Here is a 21,851-nt window from a genome sequence, read left to right on the forward strand (position 1 = left end):
TGGCAATTTTTGTGTCTGGGCAAAAAAGAAATATAATACGAGCTTTGTTTCCTGAGCACTTACCCCATGCTAGGTGCTTTACATAGACCAACAAATTAATCTTCCCAGCAATCCTCTGCTGTAGGTACTATTGGCCTTACTTTGCATGTGAAGAAACTGAGGCACAGCGTCAGGTAAGCAATGTGCCAGAAGTCACACAGTGAGTGAGTGGTGTGTCTCAGATTGGAGCCCAGACTGCCTGGCTTCATGGCCCATGGTCTTACCATGATGCTACATTCCTGGCAGAGGGAACACGTTTCGCAGAATCATGGATACCATGACTGGAGAGGGCTCGTGGGGAACCATTACCTGTTGACTGTGGTGACTCCCTTCCCACAGGGATGTAAGCTCCTCCAGAATTTATTCACTTGCTCTCCCAGTCATTAATTCATTCAACAATATTTGTCAAGCTTCTACTGTTTTTCAAACATATTCTAGACCCTTGGGATTCAACAGGAGACAAGAAAAGCCTGTTGCCTGGACAGATGTCACACCTGGGGTCTTGCCAATTCCCTGGGACCCTTGGAATATTTGCTCATCTTTCTTCCTTTTATTATTCATGGAGAATCTTCTTTCAGGTTAAGTCACTGCCTTTCAAGACTTTTTCAAGATATGCTGTGTTCACAAATCCTTTCTTTAATGTGATCTTCTCTGTAGCCCTTTAAGAGTTTGGGAATTGGGAACAGAGTCAGAATGACCCAAGACTTCCTCTGAGCTTGAAAGAGAAAGAGAATTGAGGCCAGACACAGTGGCTCATGCCTGTAATGCCAGCACTTGGGGAGGCCAAGGCGGATGAATCACCTAAAGTCAAGAGTTTGAGACCAGTCTGGCCAACATGGCGAAACCCTGTCTCTACTAAAAATAGAAAAATTAGCCAGGTGTGGTGGTGAACGCCTATAATCCCACCTACTCAAGAGGCTGAGGCAGGAGAATCACTTGAACCCGGGAGGTGGAGGGTGCAGTGAGCCAAGATCGTGCCATTGCACTCCAGCCTGGGTGACAGAACAAGACCCTGTCTCAAAAAAAAAAAAAAAAAAAAGGGCAATGTAAACATGTAAACAAGAAAACAATCCAGATAGCTTAATATTTATTTTTTGTTTAACTTTTATTTGAAGTTTGGGGGTACATGTGTAGGTTTGTTATATAGGTAAACTTGTGTCGTGGGAGTTTGTGTAATATTGCCTAGCCATGCCACGGTTACAGACAGAAAATGATTATAGACAGAAAATGATTATAAACTAGGCTGCGAAGGCCCACTAGGGGGCAGTCTCTGCCTTCGAAGTCATTCCTCCCCAGAGGCTCTCCCAAGACATGCCCCGGTTTGTAAAACCACGGCACTGTCATTGTTCATGATGGAAGGTGTAGCAGAGACCAGCTGGGCTCACTGAGGCCCAGAGTAAGGGTTACTTCTCCATGTCACACAGGGACTGGGGAGAGGACCCAGCTCTGGTGGATCTCCTCTCCCTTTTACATTAGTAGTTTGTAATTTTTCCCCAAGGCTTTATTTTGAAAAATTTTCAGCATAGCAAAGTTGAAAGAATTTTACAGTGAGCACTCATTTATCCACCACCTACATTCTATAGTTAACGTTTTCCACCCTTGCTTAATCACATTTCCATCCATCTCACTCTCCATCCTTCACTCTTATTTTTGACACATTTCAAAGTAAACTGCAGACGTCAATTCAATTTCCACTAAATACTTCAGCATGCCCATTATCAATAGAATTCAAAATTTATTTACATTTTTTTTTTTACTTTTGAGGTGAAATGTACATACAATGATACGCACAAATCTTTTTTTTTTTTTTTTTTTTGTTCTGAGACAGACTGGAGTATAGTGGTGTGATGGTGGCTCATTGCAACCTCGACCTCCCAGGCTCAATTGATTCTCTCACCTCAGCCTACACAGTAGCTTGTACAACAGGCATGAGCCGCCACACTCGACCAATTTTCGTAGTTTTTGTAGAGACAGGGTTTGGCCATGTTGCCCAAGCTGATCTTAAATTCCATGGTTCAAGCAATCCTCCCGCTTAGGTCTCCCAAAGTGCTGGCACAGATGTGAGCCACTGTGCCTGGTGATGTCTTAAGAGTACAATGGTTAAGTTTTGACAAATATATATGACTCTGTCATTCTAACTCTTATCAAATTAATTCTCTTTTTTAATGTCACAGCTGCTGTTGAGGATCCAAGAGAAGCTATGAACCAGAGAAATGCCCTTCTGCGGGCAAACATGCATGTCCCCACACACCCCATGCATACCCATGGGCTCTGGCAATTGGGATGCCCACTACACCTAAGATCCCTTAGATTACATCATACTTAACAGTTGTTCAATTTTTTGTTTGTTTGTTTTTGAGGAGTTATAATGCAGTAAAGAAGGAAATTTGAAAATTGGAAATTCTTGCTTAAAGTATTTTGTTACGTATTCATTGAAGAGTAAATTGTCTTTAAAAACTCGACACACCTGCTTTATTTTGCTTTTTTTTTTTTTTTAGTATTGTTGTAATGAAGTTCGGTGAAATCACATATCTGTCTATGGAACATCTACCATCTTTCTCAGTATATTACGGATAGTTGTCTGCAAACCCCTGAGGCCAGGGCAAGGGTCTCTTGCCCATCCTTTCTTCAAAGTCTATTAGCTTGTTAGGTTGAGGCGAGTGTCTCGGGCACTGAAGTTCTGGGATACTGGACCTGAGGAGATGTAGGGAAGCTGACGTCTTGCTATATTCCATATTCCTTCTCTTCTTCCCTGATCATTTACATCTCATGAGAATTATCAAGGCCAGGCCAACGTCTGAGGCCCTCAGGATGTGCTGGGTGCAGTCATTGCTCCCAAGTGTCTAAGGAATTGCATTGAAGTGGGCACTGCCGGGATCTGCAGGGCTGTGACTTGTGGCTGCCTTTGGGGACAGTGGTCCAGCAATGTCTATTAAAATATGTATACATATGAACATGTTGACTCTCATGTTTTCCTTTAGGAAATCTATTCTATTAAGATGAAACATCAGCATGCAAAGAAATAAGGTCTAGAACAAGCATGTTTATTGATATTTTCTTTGAGATTGCAAGGAAAACATCAGCTTCATGAAGGGGTACCCATTTTCTGTGGTATTAGGCAGTTGTTGAAAACATTGAATTAGGCCGGGCGTGGTAGCTCATGCCTGTAATCACAGCACTTTGGAAGGCTGAGGAGGGTGGATCACTTGAGACCAGGAGTTTCAGACCAGTCTGGCCGATATGGTGAAACCCCATCTCTACTAAAAAAGTACAAAAAATTAGCTGGGCGTGGTGGTGCATGCCTGTAATCCCAGCTGCTCTGGAGGGTAAGGCACAAGAATCACTTGAACCCTGGAGATGGAGTTTGCAGGGAACAGAGATCAGGTCTACAGCCTGGATGACAGAGTAAGTCACTGTCTCAAATAAATGAATAAACAAAACATTAAATTAAAATGAGAGAATGAGTATGTGGGGCTTCTGTTAGCTAGTGATGTTCTAATTTTTGATATGGGAACTGGTTAGATAGGTGAATTCCCTTTGTGAGAATTCAAGCTGTAAAATTATGATTTATATACTTTTCTGTAGGTATATTATACTTCCCATATTTTTATTATTTAGAAGTTTGTGATAAAAATTCTAAATAATTAAAATTTTTGCCACAGATTTTGGTCTGAAGCAGAGGTTGACAAACTGGCCTGCTGCCTACTTTTTATAAATAAAGTTTTATTGGAACACAGCCACACCCATTCATTTACATATTGTCTGTGGCTGCTCTTGTGATACAATGGCAGAGTTCACTGCGTAGTTGTGACAAAGCTTATACAGTCTGCCAAATGTAAAATATTTGTTCTCTGGCTTTTGCTGAAAACATTTGGCAGTCCTTGAACTAGAGTGAAAGGGTTAGGTTGCATAAAAATATATTTAATATGATCTCATTTTGAAGAAATAAGCAACAGCAACAGACACCTCCTATGTGTGCAGTTTTGTTTGTATATTTTATAACCTATGTGTGAAGAAAGGTGTGGAAGGTTACCAGCTAGGCTGTAAACATTGGGATCACAGCAGGATTGGGAATGGAGAGGCTGTGGAGGGGAGAGGGATTGTGTTGTATCTTTATAGTTTTTTTACGTGTTTCTCTGGTTGATTGAAATACATATCACTTTTGCAATTTTTGAAAAATAAAAACTGAAAAATCTCCAAACAGGAAAAATGAATAGAAATAAATGGTCTCAACAACAGTAGCAGAAAAAAAAGAATGGATAACGCCAATGACGGGATGTTGGTTGCTTGAGGAGGGTTGCTGGGTGGTTCTCAGCTTGAGCAGAGCTGGGCCCAGGCCCTGTCTGGGTATTTTGGAGTTTGTATTGTCACTAGCTTCCATCTTGTGCAGCATCTGCCTTGTGAACTGGGCCTGTTCTCCGAGCTCCATCGTGTTTGGTGTTCTTTGCCTTCTTGCAGCCTGGTCGCTAGCATCATCCTTGCTGAGTCGCATGTGTCCTGGGAACCACCTCTTCTCCTCTGTGCCTCTTGCTTACCAGGTCCACACTAAACCGTCCCCTGCCTTCCCAGGCTCTCTCCACCTCCAAGTCTGAGTTCTTTGACTTAAACTTCAAACACTGTGGTGCCTTCCAATCCTGTTTCCCACGGGCTGTGGCTTCCCAACCCTCAATTTCAGTTGGGGATGATTTTTCTTTTTCCAGAAATTACTGTGGGCCCTGGCTGCTCTAGGTGTGGCCCAAGGACCTGCCATATCACATAGGCATTACCTGGGAGCTTGTTAGCAATTCGGGATCTCAGCTTCCCCTCCAGGTCTGCTGAATCAGAATCTGCATTTTAACCACATCCCCCGGGATCTGCATGCACTGTAACATTGGAGCGGTTCTGCTGCAGAGGACCGCGGTGAGGCCGGAAGAATGCATCTTTTCCACTAGATGGCAGGCCTTACCCGCGTTCTGCTCCTGCGCGGACCGCCACAGGTGGATGTGCCAGGGGCGATGTGAACCTCCAGCCCCATGCTGGCCATGGCATCTCATCAGTCATGAAGCTTGGGTGTCAGTCCCGCCAGGGCCGGAATCCTCTTTCATTGGTGACCTGCACCTACCTGCGTGTCCTGGCCTGAGCCATTTGTGTAAAGTGACCCAGAGCCCTTCTTTCTTCCCTGCCTTGCCTTTGTCCCCTGCCACCTGGAAGGAGAAGGCATGTCTCTGGGGAGCTTCCTAGTCATTAGCCTCCGTGTTGCTTTTCTGAACGGCTTGCCGCAAGTCGCTGCTAATTAATTATAAGCCAATGTGGTCTGTGATTACAGGGGTTTTGCATGGGCTTTGGAGTCAGGTCTGGGTTTGAACCCTGCCTTTCCCACTCCTTCAACAGGTATTTGTCAGGGGCCTCCCGTGTGCTGGGCACTGCTTACAGGCAAGGCCCCTGTGCTCATGGCCTCTGCCTTCTTTCTAATGATGGGAGATGAAGAGGAAGCAAACAAAACACTTTCAGAAAACAATAAAGACTATCAAGGAAATAAAATAAAGTGGCATGATGTGATAGAGGGTGGCCAGGAGGCTGAATGTGATTAGCAGGGATGATGGCATTTAGTTGAGACCTCAGTGACCAGCAGGAGGTTGCCAGCTTGCTGAAAATTCCAGGGAAGCGCATGCCAGGCAGAGGGAACCGCAGAGACAGAGGCCGGATGGGAAGCGTGAAGCAGCAGGCTTGTGCATGACAGGAACTGACAGCAAGTGGGTGTGACTGGAGCCTGGGGTTGGAGAGGGGCGGGTGATGCTAGAGGAAAGACAGGGAGGGCCAGTTAGGCTTTGCGAGCCCCATGGTGGGCTTGGTTTCTTTCTCAGTGCAGGGAAATTTAGATCCCAGGAGTATCCGAAGAACATCATGCAAGGTCAGTGTGTTTAGACCCCACAACCACCCAGTAGGGGCAGTCATTTTATTTTTCTCATCTTACAAAGGAGAAAACTGAGCCTTAAAAAATCTGAGCCTGGTGTGGTGGCACGTGGCTATAGTCCCAGTTCCTCAGGAGGCTGAAGCAGGATGAGCAGTTGAGGCTATGAGTTTGAGACCAGCCTCAGCAACACAGCAAGAAAAAAGTCTTAAAAATTAGCTGGGCAGGGAGGCATGCACCCATAGTCATAGCTACTTGGGAGGCTGAGGTGGGAGGATGACTGGAGCCCAGGAGTTGGTGGCTGCAGTGAGCTATGATCGTGCTACTGCACTCTAGCCCGGGTGACAGAGTGAGGCCCTGTCTCTCCCTCTAAAAAAAAAATAATAAGAATTTCAGTACCTGCCTCTAGTCACTAATGCAGTGCATGGAGGAGGCTGGATTTGTACCCCAGGTCCATCTGTCTGGCAGGTTCTAACACATTAGGCCAGATGTTGCAAAGATACAGTTTAAGACTATGAGACACTGGAAAACAAGAAACAACCAGTGTGCTAGTCGGGGGAGAGGAAGGAGATGGTTCAGCGTTGGTAGTTCCCATAGTCCTATCCTGTAGTGGCCTTAGGGCACAGATTGGGAGTAGTTTAGTCTCCCTTTCCCTTTCCCTTTCCCTTCCTTTTTCTTTTTTGAGGCGGAATCTCACTCTGTCACCAGGCTGGAGTGCAATGGCACAACCTCAGCTCACTGCAACCTCCACCTTCAGGGTTCAAGCAATTCTCCTGCCTCAGCTGGGACTACCAGTGCCTGCCACTATGCCCAGCTAATTTTTTGTATTTTTAGTAGAGATGGGGTTTCACCATGTTGGCCAGGCTGGTCTTGAACTCCTGACTTCGTGATTCGCCTGCTTTGGCCAAGACCTGCTTTTCATTTGCCTGTTGCCCCAGCACTGTGGGGTCAGAATCTTTCTTGTGATTGGAGTTTAGAGAAGGGAGGGAGCAGTGGGCCGCAGGCACTTCAGGTAGCTCCCTGGAGAAGGCAGGATGGGCACAAGGTAGAAGGGTGAGGGAAAGAAGGAGGGCCAGTGGCTGATGCTTACTGAGTACTTGCCATGAACCTGGCACAGTGCTAGGTATTGTGGGGCACAAAAGCCTGTGCGAGATGCATCCCAGCACCTGAGTAACTTTGTTGTCTGATTGGGGTTCATCTGCTTTACCGCTACCAACAAAACCAAGGGATGGACGCCTCTTCCTGAGAGTAACCACCAGTCACTGGGCAAAACACGTTGCTCAGCCATCTTGTGTAATCCTATCAACAACCTGTAGTCCCAACTACTTGGGAGGCTGAGGTGGGAGATAGTGATGGCATCTCCATTTGACAGATGGGGAAACTGAGACACAGAGAAAGAGGTTAAATAACTTGCCAAAGTCACACAGCTAGGAAGCTGTGGAGCTGGGACTTGACTCTATGTCATTTCAGATAATTATGCTCTTGGACACCATCTTATCCTGCAGCTAATTACATCAGTGGAGTGGTGATGGCATATGACGTTAGTAGCAGCCACCTTTTCCTTCCTTCCTTCCTTCCTTTGTCTCTCTCTCTTTCTTTCTTCTTTCTTTATTTCTTTTCTTTCTTTCTCTTTCTTGACAGTCTTGCTCTGTCCCCCAGGCTGAAGTGCAGTGGCACGATCTCAACTCACTGCAACTTCCACCTCCCAGGTTCCAGAGATTCTCCTACCTCAGCCTCCTGAGTAGCTGGACTACAGGCATGCACCACCACACCCAGCTAATTTTTTTGTATTTTTGGTAGAGACGGGGTTTCACCATGTTCGTCAGGCTGGTCTCAAACTCCTGACCTCAAATGATCTGCCTGCCTTGGCCTCCCAAAGTGCTGGGATTACAGGCATGAACCACCGCGCCTGGCCACAGCCACCTTTTCTAAAACCCTTTCAAATGCCTGGCTTTTGCTAGGAACTCTACAAGCATTCCTTTGGCTAATCCTCCTAACAACTTTTGCTATTACTATAGTCCTTCTCCCCATTACACAGGTGAGGAAACTGAGACTTTGCTTCATACGGCTCCATTTTCCCCAACACTTCCTGCTGCCTGTTTTGCTCCTTTGGGAGTATGAGAGTTAGTGTTTGCTGGACTGTGAGGCTGAAGATGATAACATGTCTTCAAATTGGCCTGTCTTTTTGCAGAAAGGCAGATTTCATTGGCCAAGACCTGCCCAAGAGGCTGGCTAAATTCCTAGGTTGTGAGAAGCAGGCAGATGGAGAGGCTTTCTCTCCAAACTTAGCACCAGGGAATGGGTTATGTGAATCTGGCATAAGCGATTAAGGGACCGGCACCCTTAGCCACTACCCTGGCACACCTGGGACCTGCACCTTTAACCACTATGCTGGCACATCTGGGACCTGAACCCTGAACCACTACCCTGGCACACCCGGGACCTGCACCTTTAACCACTACCCTGGCACACCCGGGACCTGCACCTTTAACCACTATCCTGGCACACCCGGGACCTGCACCTTTAACCAATACCTTGGCACAGCTGGGGCCTGTACCCTTAGCCACTACCCTGGCACATCTGGGACCTGCACCTTTAACCACTACCCTGACACACCCAGGACCTGCACCCTTAACTACTACCCTGGCACATCCAGGACCTGCACCTTTAACCAATACCCTGGCACAGCTGGGGCCTGTACCCTTAGCCACTACCCTGGCACATCTGGGACCTGAACCCTTAGCCACTACCCTGGCACACCCAGGACCTGCACCTTTAACTACTACCCTGGCACACCCGGGACCTGCACCCTTAACCACTACCCTGACACACCCGGGACCTGCACTTTTAACCAATACCCTGGCACAGCTGGGGCCTGTACCCTTAGCCACTACCCTGGCACACCCAGGACGTGCACCCCTAACCACTACCCTGGCACATCCAGGATCTGCACCTTTAGCCACTACCCTGGCACACCCAGGACCTGCACCTTTAACTACTACCCTGGCACACATGGGACCTGCACCCTTAGCCACTACCCTGGCACATTTGGGACATGCACCTTAACCACTACCCTGGCCTGCCTCCTTGAGTGCCCAAGGGCAGCTCGAGCTGGTAGAATTGAGAACATCTAGAAGCTGAGAGAGAGCGAGATAGGGATAAAATCAAGTTCACAGCAGTATCCTGAGAAAGTGTTCTCACTTAAAAATGAAAAGATGCTCACAGAGTGTTCAGGTTACACTGGAAAACTCCAGATACAAGGTGATTTGTGCACAGAGGAGGGAGCAGAATCAACTTCCCACCTTAGCATCGTGGGTGCTGAGCCCACAAGTCCCCTGTGCCACTCAGGGAGTCACAGTCACTATAAGCATCATGGAATAAGGGATTTACTGTACATGTTAGACCTTATGCAAGCTTGGAGATGTCGGAGACGGGAAGGTCTGGAGGGATGAATTGAGAATCAGAGAAAGAGCAGTAGTGCAGGTGGAGAAGCTGGAGTTGGTAGGGGATCCAAGAAGCCAAGCATGTTGAGCTGCTGACATAGATATTGACGAATTTCGTGACGCTTCTGCTGGGCGCAGTGGCTCATGCCTATAATCCCAGCACTTGGAGAGGCTGAGGCAGGTGGATCACCCGAGGTCGGGAGTTCAAGACCAGCCTGACCAATATGGAGAAGCCCTGTCTCTACTAAAAATACAAAATTAGCCAGGCATTGTGGCTCATGCCTGTAATCCCAACTACTCGGGAGGCTGAGGCAGGAGAATCGCTTGAACCTGGGAGGCAGAGGTTGCGGTGAGCCGAGATCATGCCATTGCATTCCACCCTTGGCAACAAGAGTAAAACTCCATCTAAAAAAAAAAAACCAGAAAAAATAAAAAGAAGCTTCTACAGGCACTGGTTTCACCCTTTGGGTAACCCAGTACGAGTATGTTGACAGCTTTCCACTTATTTAAAGATGGTTTAGAGGTGTCCCACAATCTTTTAATTCCCAAGTGAGGCAGCCCAACTCCTTCAGCCATTTGCTCTCTAATCCCCAATCTACAGCCTACAACTTTAAACACATGACAGGGTCGAGTATGCCATCATTGATGTCAACCTGGAACTCTTCCTAGACAGCACTCCAGTTGGAGTAGCTTCCTTATAAAGCAGGTGCCCAGAGTGCAAGAGAATCCTCCTGTGTCGCCGAGGAGAGAAGCATTGTCACTTTCCTTGTTCTAGATCGGCTGCTTTCAAACCTTTCAGCCTGCAGCCCATCTAGGTTTTACATAACACACACACACACATACACACACGCCCTCTCTCTCTTTCTCTCTCTCTCTTTCTGCACAAACAAGCACACACTCACGACCAAACCAAATGCCATGAATTAATGCTTCCCTCTACTTATGCTGGCCACACACTCTGATACATTCTCCTCTCTTTTGTGGCCCTCTTTTCTGTTCATTTCCATTCTGTTTCCTTTAAGGAACCCTTTAAAGAAAATGTCCTTACTCTGCAAATTGATTTCACTAACCATTAGCAAATGTGTCATGACCTGCCGCTTGAAAAACACTGTCCTAGACAACAAAATTCTCTTTCTGCATCCAGATGACAGTACTCTTTTTAGGGGGTTGGGGGTACCACTAGCCACATCACACTGTTGATTTATCAGGTGCTGCTAGCCTGCAGGTCCCACATCCTTGTGCAGGTTTTGTTTTGTTTTTTGACTCCAAGATGAACTCTGATGCATTTCATCTTGTAGGGTTTGCTCTTTTGCTCCATGGCCAGGCTGTGAGAGCTTTTGGGTCTTCCTGTTCTTGCGCTGAGTGTCTTCCAGACATTGCCTTCCTCACACCGTTCTTTGTACCACTTGTTCTGCCCTGGTTACTTTTGAAAAGACAGTTTATTACTCATAGTTCCCAAGAGGAGCAGGTGTGCCACTCCACGCAAGGCCACACAGGGAAGCAGCAGGGTCTGCCAGGAGGCAGAGGAAGCAGGAAGATAACGTGGCAGGAGCCTTTGCTGCTGTTTCTGTGAGAAGGAGCAAGTGAGGCAGGGAAAGCAGGCTTCGGGCTGGCTGGTTTGAATGATCTCAGCAAGCTCTGAGTGTAGGGATTGTCTCTCTAGTTGCCTGGTAACTGATACCTGGTGCTTTTACCTGGGTTGATTAGCGCAGGCTAGCCCAGAGTGTAAGAGCTCCTGTGAAGGAGGTGATTGGAGGTTTGGGCTTTGGACTGGTTAGTTTGCATATGCAAGGTGTGCTTGCAGGTAAGTTCTTTACTGTCTCTAAGAATGGGCTAGCCTGGGGACAGACAGTTTCTCCAGAGTCAGCAAAAGGCTCCAAGGCACCAAAGCATCAGAAATACAGAAAATAGAGCCAGGTGCAGTGGCTCATGGCTGTCATCCCAGAAACTCAGGAGGCTGAGGTAGAAGGATCACTTGAGGCAAGGAGTTTGACACCAGCCTGGGCAACCTAGTGAGACCCCTGTCCCTAAAAAAAAAATTAAAAATAAAATTACCCAGGCATGATAGTGCAGCATGCCTGTAATCTCAGCTACTCAGGAGGCTGAGGCAGGAGGATCACTGAGCTCAGGAGTTCAGGGACCCTCTCTGTAAAAGAAAGAAAGAAAGAAACACATAAAATTAATAGTTCTTAAACTATTTGATTTAATTATTTTCTCAAAATAGTATAGGCACAGAGTGAAAAACGCCCATGTGCGTTGAAGAGCTCAGGGTGAAAAGCAATGTCCCCTGCCCCAACCTCAGCCCACTCTGCAGAGCGATGAGACTTAAACTTGAGCTTACAGCAGAATCATCTAGAGAGTGCCCCGCCCCCAGAGTTTGTGATTCAGTAGACATTGAAGAATGAGGATTTGAATTTCTAACAGGTCCTCCGAGGATGCTGCTGTGTTCACACTCTTGTTATCAGATCCAGACCCCAAGAGAGGTTCTTAGGTCTTCCACAAGAAAGAATTCGAGGCAAATCCATCAAGTGAAAGCAAGCTTATTAAGAAAGAAAAGGAATAAAGAATGGCTGTTTCATAGGCAGAGCAGCCCTGAAGCTGCTGGCTAGCCACTTTTAAGGTCATTTCCTCATTATATGCTAAACAAGGGGTGGATTATTCATGAGTTTTCTGGGAAAGGAGTGGGCAGTTCCCCAAACTGAGCGTTCCTCCCCTTTTTGGACCATGTAGGGTAACTTCCTGTTGTTGTCACGGCATTTGTAAACTGTCATGGCTCTAGTGGGAGTGTCTCAGCATGCTAATGCATTATAATTAGTGTATAATGAGTAGTGAAGACGACCAGATGTCATTTTTGTTGCCATCTTGGTTTTGGTGGATTTCGACCTACTTCTTTTTTTTTTTTTTTTTTTTTTTTTTTTTAAATTTATTTATTTATTTATTTTTTTAATTGCACAACCGGTTTTATCAGCAAGGTCTATGTGACGTGTACCTTGTGCCGACCTCCGGTCTCATCCAGTGATTTAGAATCCCTTAACCTCCTGGGAATGCATTCTAGTAGGCCTCAGCCTTATTTTACCCAGCCCTGGGTAAAATTCCAGATGGGGTTGCTCTGATTTGAACACCTCTGACACTCTGAGAATCATTGCATTGGAAGACACCATTTTCAACTCTTTTAACTCTTTCTTCAGGCACTTGAGCTCTAAATTTTAATCACTATGTCATTTCACTGTTTCATGGCTCTGACTTCCTGAGAAGGTTTTAACTCTCTGATGCGATCCCTCTGGTTCTCTTCCCCTCACATCCAGCACTGGGTTATTGCCATTTGTAGTTCACTCATTCAACAAAAAGTGGCTATGAAGCATCTTCTACATGTCAGGCATCGACTTAGTCACTGGAAATTTGTCAGAGAACAAGATAAAGTCCTGACCTCATGGAGTTTATATTCTAGTGGAGGGCTTGACAGACTTTTTCTGTGAAGGGCCAGACAGACTTTGGAGCTATCTGGTCACTGTCACAACTACTCAACTTTGCCATTGGAGCACAGAAGTGGCCACAGACAATGTGCCAATGAATGGGCGCAGCTGTGTGCTAATAAAACTTTATTTACAAAAACAGGCTGCAGGCTGGATTTGGCCCTTGGGGCTGTAGTTTGCAGACCTCTGTTGTACTGTGTGAGATGGCAAAATAGGTAAATAAGTACAATACAAACAGTAAGCTAAGGAGAAACAAACAGCAGAAAAAGAAGATAAGAGGGATGCAGGAGGGGACTGGACCTGCAAGTTTAGATACAGTGGCAAGCAGGCAGTCACTGAGATGGGGACATTAAGTAAAGACTTTCAAAGGAGATGAAGGAGGGAGCTATGCATCTCCCTGGCAGAAGAGCATTCCAGGCACAGTAACAGCCAGTGCAAAGGCCCTGTGCCATAAGCATGTTCGGTCTGCTTGAAGAAACAGCAAGGAGGCTTGTGTGTCTCAGTGGGGTAAGTTGGGCCGGGGGAGCAGGAGAGGAAAGCAGAGGAAGCAGAGAGGCAGCTGCTGAGGGCTTTGTGATTCTTGGGAGGAAATTTGTCTTTTACTCTTAGTACAATGGAAATCCATTATTGTGACTCTAGTTGTTGTAATAGTTCCTCTAAGTTGTATTTATTTATTTTAGATACAGTGTCTCACTGTATCACTCAGGCTGGAGTACAAGGACATGATCACTGCTCACTGCAGCCTCAAACTCCTGGTCTCAAGCAATCCTCCTGCCTCAGCCTCCTGAGTATTAGGGACTGCAGGCACACACCACCATGTCCAGCAAAAGTTTAAAAAAATTTTTTTTAATTTTTAAAAAACATAGCCAGATGAGATCTGGCTATGTTGCCCAGGCTGATCTCAAACTCCAGGTCACAAGCAACCCTCCTGTCTCAGCCTCCCAAAGTGCTGGGATTACAGGTGTGAGCCACTGCACCTGGCTATTTAAGTTATATATTTGCAACTCCATTTCTTGCTTTCTCAACAGTAGGCAGTATCTCTTGACTTTCTATTTTGTGAGTGGTATCAGGCATCGGACAGAGCATTTTTCTATACATGATATCATTTACTCCCTAGGAGATAGACGTGAATATTGTCCCTATTCTGCAGAGAAGGCAACTGAAGCTCAGAAAGGCTAAATGACTTGGCCAGGTTCATAGAGCTGATAAGTGCCAGTGCTGGAATTCGAACACAGGTTTTACTATGGAGATCTTAGCAGCTACTTTATATCAAGAGATAATGCTGTAATCCTTTAGGGATACTGGAGAAACCTGTGGCTTTTGGACAGTAAATTAAAAGCCCTTTCCCAAGGAGGGGAGCTGTGTGGGTTATCAATCAAACAAAATGAGAACTATTCTGAGAGGGAGGGAAGGGCTCTTTTCAGTGGGAACGCTGACCAAGCCGCTGACAGCTCATTTATGTGATGCTGGTGCAGTTTGACATTCATAGTACAAGACTTGCATGCAATTAGCACGAATCGTTCTAACACAGTCTCTTGAAAACATTTGGAATTTTCCCTCTGTCTGGCCTTGTGCATGATGTAAACACGGCTTTATTTAGTTGGTCATCCATCCCAGAATAGTGTGGTCTGCATCTGTCTGCATCACTGTGGTCTGATTGAGGTCTTGTTTTCCTGGAGGGCAGAGACTGTTGTGTGGGCTTGCTTTGTGGATCTTCCTCCCCCAGGATCATTTACCGCAAACCCATGGCAGCCTCTCTCTTTAGCACGTAACAATTTCTCCAAGTGTAAGCTGGGGTCCTGTTAAGTATGCAATGCAAATGAGATGCAAATGAGGGGCCCTCTTGGGCACGGACCAGGAGGCTAGAGCTCTGGGGACTTCTGCACCCCTCCTCTGAGTTGCCTAATGAAGCTGACAGTTCCTTTCACAATCTTCTTCTCTACCCACCAAAGGCCTCTTAATGAGGGCAGAAGCTGACTGCTCCTGTAACCCCTTCAGACACCTGGTGATTGGAAGTTGGAGAGACAGTGAGCTTTAGACGGGCTGTCAGCTGCTGCTGAGTCCTCATCAGCTGCCTGCTGGGTTCTGAGAAGCACTAGGGAAGGAAGGGAGATGGCCCGGGAACTGACTGCTATTGTCTGTTCCTCCTCCCCTGACGAGCTGCATGCGGCAGCTACGGATGGCTGGGTTTGGGCTCTCACGTCGGCTACTCTGGCCCTTGCTGGGTGCCTGCTTCAGCTCAGAGAATGCAGCTCCACAGGGACTTGGAATAAGAGCTGAGAGCCTGTTCTCTTAGTCGAGGATCAATGCTCCTTTGATTTCATTTCTTCTTTCCAGACGAATCCACTGTCTTAGCCAGTGCCTGAGAAATGGTGACCTAAGCAGCCTTTCAAATTAGGGAAAGAAAAGTGAGCCAACCTGAAATCATGGAATGGTTGAGGGAGAAGGACAAGTAGGCGTATCCACAAAGAGCCAGCAGTCCCAAAGCATGTTCCAGTGCATCTTTCTGCTTATTTCTTCTAGTTTTGTAGGGGCGTGTGGTATGCAATGCTGTTTTCTTGACAGAATCATTTTAGTCTCTATTTCTCTCTCTAAATATACATTTCCTTCCCTACAACAGCCTACTAAGTGCCAGGCACAGTGCTGGGCTCTTTAGCAGCATCAACCCATTTTGTCTCCACTTACAATTGGGGAAACTGAGGCTTGGAGAGGTTAATTGACTTGCCCAAGGTCAAGCGGGCTTCTGTGTGGTGGAACTAGGGTTTGGTCCCAGGTCTATTTGCATCTAACACCCAGCCCCATAACCACTGTGCCAAATTGAGAATTTGGAAATTGAAGTGGCAATTGCAACTCAGGGATGGGTGTGCTTTCTTTCAGCGTGGCAGTAAATGCCATCTTCTTTTTCTTTTCCTCCTTGAAGCTGCCAGCCTCCCCCTTGGGATTCTCCTTGGCTCTAGCCATGGTTTCCTCAGCTTCTTCATCCATACCTCCTGGCATCAGACTGACCTGGACTAATCACCATCTCTGCCCGTCACTTAGCTCAAGAGGCAGCTTATCAGACCTGTGAGTCATACAGGCTCTCCTAGAAAGATGATGGGTAGACTGATGCTGGGATTGAAATGTCTTGTCTCCGGGGTTCTCGAACAGGGGCAACAATGCCTGCTGGGTCTCCAGGCACAGGCTCTAAAAGTTAATGAGAAGGGCCTGTGATATAGTTTGGATGTTTTATCCTCACTACATCTCATTTTGAAATGTGATCCCCAGTGTTGGAGGTGAGGCCTTGTAGGAGGTGTTTGGGTCATGGGGCAGATCCATCATGCATGGCTTGGTGCCCTCCACGTCGTGAGTGAGTTCTCACTCCAAGTTCACGCAAGATCTGGTTGTTTAAAAGAGTCTAGCAATCTCCCCACCTCATCCTTGCTCCTGCTCCTGTCCTGTGATACACGGGCTCCCCCTTCTCCTTCTGCCATGATTGGAAGCTTCCTGAGGCCTCACCAGAAGTGGATGCCAGCACCATACTTCCTGTACAGCCTGCAGAACCATGAACCAAAATAAGCCTGTTTTCTTTATAAATTACCCAGCCTCAGGTGTTCCTTGTGAGCAACGCAAGTAGACGAACACAGCCTGTTTCCACAGCCTTGCTATTGGTGAGTCTTGGGCCAGTGGTGCATGCACAGGGGCCAGATCCAGCCCTCACCCCATGAGCAGATTCAAATAAAAGGGGGCACTGGTGAAGTGATAATGGAATATTGTCCCTCTACAGAATAGGGACAATATTCACATCTATCTCCTAGGGAGTCCATTATGGACAATAAAATGGACGATGATGGTTGTGGTAGGTGTCTATGATCAGAGCTCAATAAATATTTGTTGAAAACAAAAATTTAAACAAGAAGAAGACAGAACATTGTCAATAAGTGTTATATAGTTGCAGGTCTTTATCTTGGATTGTTCAGACTCTGCCCTTCTTTCTCTGTCTTTTATTTATTTATGTTTTTGAGACGGAGTTTTCACTCTTGTTGCCCAGGCTGGAGTGCAATGGCGTGATCTTGGCTCACTGTAACCTCCACCTCCTGGGTTCAAGCGATTCTCCTGCCTCAGTCTCCTGAGTAACTGGGATAACAGGCATGTGGCACCACCATGTTGGTCAGGCTGGTCTCAAACTCCCGACCTCAGGTGGTCCGCCCGCCTCGGCCTCCAAAAGTGCTGGGATTACAGACGTGAGCCACCGTGCCTGGCCCACTCTGTCCTTCTCTGACAGGCACACTTTAGAGAATGGGAAGGGTCAACAGTTTTTCTTTGGTCCCATTAAATCCCTATGTCAGCCCTATGAGATAATACCTATTCCATACTTACTACTATTTCAGCTTTACAGAAGGAAAAGATGCAGCTCAGGGAGGTGAATTTACTTCCCCGAAGTCCCATAGCTAGGGAGCGTTGGGACTTGAATTAAAAATACAGATGTGATTGATTCTAAACCAAGGCTGTTAATGCATAGCTTTCCTGGGGAACACAAAGATCTTTGCTTTCATACCTCATTCATTCATTCATTCATTCACTTGTTCTTTAATCTCCCCTGTATAGGAGGTCATTTGTTAGACACTGGATGGCTGTAGGAATGAATATGATTCTTTACACACTGAGTATTTCACAGTCCTACTAAGAGAGAGAAGAGAGAGCTCACTATAAAAGGGGGCATTGGCGAAGTGATAATGGAGTTGGAAGCACATGCTGTGGGAGGTGCCAGGGGATGAGAGGTTAATTCCAACCCATGGAGTTGGGATAGGCTTCACAGAGTCAGAGGCAGTGGACTTAGTTCTGGACTGGGTGGAGATCTAAGGCTTATTGAAAGCTTGCCCCTTGCTAGGACTCAGCTCGGTGGGCGCTTTGTCTATTTTCTACTTTGAAAGATGAATAGAAACTTTCATGGTCTTTTGCCCTCTGAAACCTACTCTTCACACCCAGCCACAGGAATCTTTCTAAAATGTAAATCAGGCCATGTCACTCCCCTGCTTAAATGATTCCAAGGCTTCTCAGAACTTCCAACTGAAACCTGAATTCCTCACTCTTGCTCTAAGAGCCTGCAGATTCTGCTTCTCTCAGCCTCTTTCCAACCTCATCTCATATTGTATGTTCTCTAGCCCATGATGGCCGCATCTCTGAGCCACCAAATATTTTTCCTTCCTTCTTGCACTTGTTCTTCCCTCAGCCTGAGTTGCTTTTCCTTGGGCTCTATGTGTTGCCAACTTTCCAGTACCCTTCAGTCATCACTAAACGTCACCTTCTCAGAAAGCCCATCTCTGAGTCTTATCTAAAGAAACCCCTCCCAGTCACTTCCTATCCCACTACTCTATTTGCATTTATCACCCTCTGTCATTATGTTGTTTATTTATTTGCTTCCTGCCTGCTTCCCTCCACTGGATGGAGAGCAAGAATCTTCCTTATTTTTTATGCCACTGTGTGCTAGTGCAGTGCACAACTGACATGTGCAGATGCACAATTAGAGTTTGCTGAATAAATGGTTAAATAAGTTAAAAAGGCGGGCTGCTAGGCTGAAGTGTAGCCACATGAATGAACCTTAAAGATTACCATGAAATGTAGCCTTTATGTCCTGGGGCATGAAGGTGCCTTGGATTTCTGGTGTGTTTGGACCATAGATTGTAATGGTGAAGTCTGACTAATGCCTGAATCAGACATTGAATGGCCTGAATAAATAAAATTTGGACTTTTAGGCTGAAATGTAACCACACGAGTGAACCATGAAGGTTACAATGAAGGTGCCTTGGGTTTCTGGTGTATTCGGACTATAGAATGTAGCTGTGAGGTCTGATTAATGCCAGCTCACAGAATAGCTTACTGAAGCATGCTAGGGATTTGGTGAGCCATTGCAGGTGGTAATGACCTGATCTAGTTACCATTGGTGACAATTAAAAAGAAGGATTAAAGATATAAGGGACTAGAGCTGTAGAGACCCATCCAGGAGCTATTGATCCCCGTAGGATGGATGAGATGAAGCACACATGAATTAAAGAAGTGGAAGGATAAGAATAAATTGATGTGGAGGATCAGGGAGAGGATGGAGGAGTCAGGACTAGCAGAGACTTCTGACTCGGGAAGATGTGTGGAGAGTGAGCGTGATAACCAATTAGGGTTAGAAGTCACAGAAGCTGACAAGAAGGGAAAAGTGATCATCTTGCTTTGGTGTACATTGAGTCTGAGATGTTCTGGGATTACATGGGTGACTATGTCCAGTAGGCAGATGAATCTGCATATTCATAAATCCAATTGGAAAAACAGAGCAAACAGTATGGATGCAGGAGTCACCGGCCCTAACGATAGGAGCTGAATGCATTAAGTGGATCAGGAATTAGTGCAGTATCATAAGAGCAGGAAGGTTCAGGCTCTGCGGATTGGAACCACTTCAGTGGTCAGTGGAGCAAGAGGAGCCAGTGAAGGAGAATTTAAAAATAGTGCTTTTAAGGTCAAGTGCAGTGGCTCATGTCTGTAATCCCAGAACTTTGGGAGGTGGAGGCAGAAGGATCACTTGAGCCCAGGAGTTCAAGACCAGCCTGGACAACAAAGGGAGGCCCCATCTTTACAAAAAAATAAAAAAGAAATGTAGCCACTTGGGCGGATCACGAGGTCAAGAGATCGAGACCATCTTGGCCGACACAGTGAAACCCCATCTCTACTAAAAATACGAAAATTAGCTGGGTGTTGTGGCACACGCTTGTAGTTCCAGGTTTTCAGGAGGCTGAGGCAGGAGAATCACTTGAACCCAGGAGGTGGAGGTTGCAGTGAGCTGAGATCACGCCACTGCATTCCGGTCTGGTGACAGAGTGAGACTCCGTCTCAAAAAAAAAAAAAATATAGTCAGTATGGTGGTGCACACCTGTGGTCCAGACCATTGAGGAGGCTGAGGTGGGAGAATCCCTTGAGCCCAGAAGTTATTATCAAATAATAACAACAATAAATATTATCAAATAATAATAATATTTATTATCAAATAATAATAATGCTTTTAGAGAATGAAGGGGAACCAGCCAATTCAATGATCATAGAAGTCAAGGGAAGAGAGAGTTCAAGAAAGTGGATATGGCCAGCACCTTAGATGTTGCCAACTGGTAATGATAAACACCAGGCTAAGACTTAAACAAAGTCACTGGGTTTGGTCATTTAACTTAGGGACTTGGAAAGTGCTCTTTCAGTGGCATAGTAGGAGTTAAAAGGCAGGATGCCTGAAAGCCTGGATGCTGGATGCTGAGGAGGGAAGCGAAGGAGGGGATGTGGAAAGGGGAATGTAGACAACTCAAGAGAATTTGGGTTGTGGAAGAAAGGGGCAAGGGGAGGTATCTTAGAAAGAAGTTATTTCTGAGGGGCATTTGAGCAGGTTTATAGCATGAATGGAAGAAAGCAAGGTGTGTGGGAATAGGGATAGGAATTAAGCAGGAGGGGTCCTAGGCTTTGTCTTCAGGCAGATAGGTGTTCAAGTCCAAGCTCTGCCGCACTGGCTGTGGGACTTTGGGCAAGTTAATTAAGCCCCATGAATCTCAGCGTCCTTATATGCCTAGCGGAGAGAGTAGCCTGTACCTCGAAGAGTCATGGCAAGGATGAAACAAGAATGTCTATCAGGGCCTTCACAGTGCTTAGTGCATAGTGAGAGGTTAGTAAGTGAATTCCTACCAAGCTCCTTTGTATAGAGCATTTAACAAAGACCCCAGCGACCCTGAGAATCCCTAGTCTAGGGTAGGTCCCCTCTGCCCTAAGTGCTGAACTTCCTTACCTATGACATGTTTCACACTTACAGTTAGTTCCTTGTGTAGTGAATACTGTGCTGTGCCACCCAGATCCCTCTCTCAGGACAGAGGCACTCCTGCCCCAAGCCATGCAGAGTATTGACTCTGACCACTCACAGCTTCAGCATTTCCCTAGGATTTGCTCTGAGGGAGCTGCAGTGCCCAAGGCTATGCCCCCTTCCAGGGCCAGCTCACAGTCTATGATTGGTTGCTGGTGCGGAGTGGGCATAAATGCTCATCCTCAGCCTCAGTAGGGAATAAGTCTAAGGGGCCATCCCAGCTACAGAGCTCCCTCATGGATCTGATGAGACCTCTGTTGCGACTACATTGCAGTTCGGCTTCTTGGTTTCATCCTGCTTCTCCCATTCCTTGCAGGAGTTGCTCCCAAGATTACTCTCCAAGAAGGCTCCTGCACACAAATATCCAGATCAGTCTGTTTTCAGTAACCTGTCTTAAGATGCCTTGTTTAATGTTTGTATTTTTTCTCTAAACTATAAGCTTTTTGCGGGGACTGACCATGTCTGTCTTGTTCATTTTGTATCACCACGTCTAGGCATATAGTGGAAAATAAGTGCTTGTTAATAATTTAATTTTTTTTTGTTTTTGAGACAGGGTCTTACTCTGTTGCTCAGGCTGGAGTGCAGTGGTGTGATCTCAGCTCACTGCAACCTCCACCTCCCAGGTTCAAGCAATTCTCATGCCTCAGGCTCCCAAGTAGCTGGGGTTACAGGCGTGCACCACCACACCCTGCTAGTTTTTGTATTTTTAGTAGAGACAGGGTTTTGCCATGTTGGCCAGGCTGGTCTCGAACTTCTGAGCTCAAGTGATCTGCCCGCCTTGGCCATCCAAAGTGCTGGGATTACAGACATGAGCCACCACATGCGGCCATTAATTAAAGAAGTGAATGAACAGGTTTCCTAGACAGAAACACAGGAGTGCCCTGTTATATACAGTTTTTCAGAGTTGTGATTACAGAACAGGTTATCTGGAAGTGCTTTCCTGTGGGTGTGTGAGCCTGCGTGGGATCCCCTAGCATGGAGCCACCCCTAGCAATGGCTGTGTCTTCCATGAGCTATTTCCAGGGTTCCATCAGCAAACAGTGGTCACGATTTATAAAACGTTCACACAAGAACATTTGGGCTGCATTCTACATCATTTTAGTACAGAGAGGTTGTTCCTTGGGGCCTTTAATTTTCTAGCTTTCATTATT

At 46.3% G+C, this 21,851-nt stretch overlaps 1 protein-coding gene across 2 annotated transcripts in view; it reads left to right on the forward strand.

The window, feature by feature from the left end:
* The window catches only part of PRKCB (protein kinase C beta), a 385,173-nt gene that overhangs the window by 204,417 nt on the left and 158,905 nt on the right, over positions 1 to 21,851 (forward strand). The window lies entirely within an intron of this gene.

The sequence above is a fragment of the Aotus nancymaae genome, unplaced genomic scaffold (assembly GCF_030222135.1).
Source record: "Aotus nancymaae isolate 86718 unplaced genomic scaffold, 86718_ANA_hifiasm-v0.15.2.pri h1tg000049l, whole genome shotgun sequence".
Lineage (NCBI taxonomy): Eukaryota > Metazoa > Chordata > Mammalia > Primates > Aotidae > Aotus > Aotus nancymaae.